A 2500-nucleotide genomic window follows, 5' to 3' on the forward strand; every position below is an offset into this window, starting at 1 on the left:
TAGCACTGGCAGAGATTTGATTTTTTTTTTTTGATGTCTTAAGGCTATACAGATACGTGCTTAATATATATCCATTTTGCTTTTTTTTTTTAATATACTGTATGGTTTTCATTGTGATTTCTTTTGTAAAGAGGATTGAAATCTGTTGTAGAGACTTTGTGGAAAAATGCTTGTTCTGAGGCAGTCCTTGTAATTTTTTTTATCTATGACTTTGTGAAACTTTGTTATAACTCATGCAGAAGGTCCCCGGGGAGGACATTTTTTTGTTTTTATTTTTCAATACTGAAGATGATGTAGCCTCTAATGGATGCATCTTCCATCATATGTTATGTACAATCAGTAAGTTATGCCAGTAATTTTTAATTCCTCATCAAGGTATAATGATTTCATCTACCTTATCTGATAGCAAACATGGCCACAAAGACTGTAAACAGCTCAAGTATGGAAATATACATTCTGGTTTCTCTCTGTGCTGCTCGTCAGTTCAAAGATTTAGTATTTGTTTTAATTGGAATGAAATATACTCTTGTTTATACAATTGTGATCAGAGGGCTGATGTCATTGTTTAGTACTGATTAATACTGAAGTTATATAAGGAGACAACTATAAATGTGCAGCTTATTTAAAAATGTTGATTAAGTAACAGGAAAGATGTTATGACACTTGTTACTGTGCTGGTTTTGTTTTTCACTCTGACTATGTGGTGGAAGGTTTAAAAATATAGTTTACTTCTGCTAAATCTTTTAAGAGAAAATTGCAGCAGCACGACTGTTCAGCACAGGGCTGTGGGAAGAAGGGGAAGGGTGAGATGCTTTGCTGTAGAACCCATTTTGTATGGGACTAAAATTACTTACTGCTCATAAATGCCATCTGGCCCCAATGTAGTGTGCATGCCCAGGACTGTAACTGGCAACTGTTTCTGTGTGTGTGAACTGGACATTGTGATGCTGTGGGATACCATAATACACTGTAGTGTGGGTAAAGCCTGTTTCAAGCAGAAAAGGTTAAATGGAAAGCTTCAGATACAGCTAGAATACTTTCAGGGAGTTGCATTTGGTTCCATTTGCTGTATTAACTCCTTTTTATCAGTTAGTTTTACCCACTAAAAGAGGTTTCACCCTGACTGATCCTTTCATGGTACTGGGTAGGGCAGAGTTACAGCCCATGCATCCCTGTATCATTTCTGGGAAACAAAACAGAAGTACTGCTGCCACTTTTTCTGTGCAATGGCCCAAAAGACTTCTTGTACACATGATGTGTGCCAGCTGTGTGTGTGTGTGTGTGTGTCTTCTTGCTTGCATGTGTGTTTACACGTGACTGAAAGAGCCTCACAAGTGCAGTTGCTGAGTGCATACATGTAAAAATACTTTGTACTAGCCTTGTTTATCCTTTTGTGTCAGAGTTGAGAATGAAGAGTTGACTGGTATGAAGACATTTATACCAGTCCTCTACAGATGGAAGGGGCTGGGAGTTGCTTTCTGGTGCAACTCTCCTTGTGCAACTTTTTATCTGTAGATAAGGCCCTCGGAGGAGAATGCGTTAGATGTGCAGGCTTTCTTCAGGATGCATACACTGTTTGTGCAGATTTGCCAAGTGGGAAGGTAAACATGCTTGTCTCTGGACTAATTAGAGAATTATTAAGTTTCCATGCTCATTGTGATCAGATTATTTCTAAAGGTTTTTAAATTGCATGTGTGCCATGAGCAAACTTAACGTGGTTCTCATCAGTGATTAAAATTACACACCAAGCTTTGTGACGTTTGATTCAGGAGCAATTAGGCTGTCATTTTAGCCATCTCAGATACCAAAACTAATTTTGATTCATTTTCATTCTATGCAAATCTTCTGATGTATCTTAAACTGATCACTTCCTCTCTCTGATGTAGCTGACAAGATTAGACTTGATTACACTTAAAAAAAATTAAGCAGCTATCCTTCATACTTAATATCTCAGTGACCTTCACTGAAGCCTTCCTAGGGAAGGATTTTTTTTTTTAATCCCAAAATCACACTGAGTGATTTTATGCAGGGATATGGCACCTGTCTATTATTTATATAAACTTATATTGTCCAGCTATGCAAAATTTTTGAATTGGATTTCCTTTTCTTGTAAATGAGAAGATGTAGAAAATATTAATGCTTCAGATATCTAAAACAATAGTTTTCAGGATCTAATCAAACTTTTTTACTTAATTGAAAACTCATCTGATAAATTAGTTACTGCTTTCGTCTAAAATTAATGAAATCTATCATGCTGGCTTATGACTGGAATGAAGATTGCTTACCTCCTGCATAAAAGCAAGGCAGAGTCTATATCATAGGCTGAAAAAAACCACTAAAGTTTCAGAGTACTCAGCTGTTGTGTACAGTGCCATCATTCTGCAAACGGAGAGATCTGCAAGGACTCGGGGTAGCTTAGGCTGTAATCAGGCTACTATTACAGTGGTTGGAGCCTGGCAGGCTCAGGAAAAAAATGAAGGAAAGCAGACTTTTAACCAAT

General features: G+C 37.1%; 1 protein-coding gene across 4 annotated transcripts in view; it reads left to right on the forward strand.

Annotated features, from left to right (window-relative positions):
• Positions 1–2500, forward strand: part of ZFHX4 (zinc finger homeobox 4) — a 150064-nt gene that overhangs the window by 20397 nt on the left and 127167 nt on the right. The window lies entirely within an intron of this gene.

Source organism: Agelaius tricolor, unplaced genomic scaffold, assembly GCF_023055355.1.
Source record: "Agelaius tricolor isolate 1412-34295 unplaced genomic scaffold, bAgeTri1.0.p SCAF_2, whole genome shotgun sequence".
NCBI classification, from domain to species: Eukaryota; Metazoa; Chordata; class Aves; order Passeriformes; family Icteridae; genus Agelaius; species Agelaius tricolor.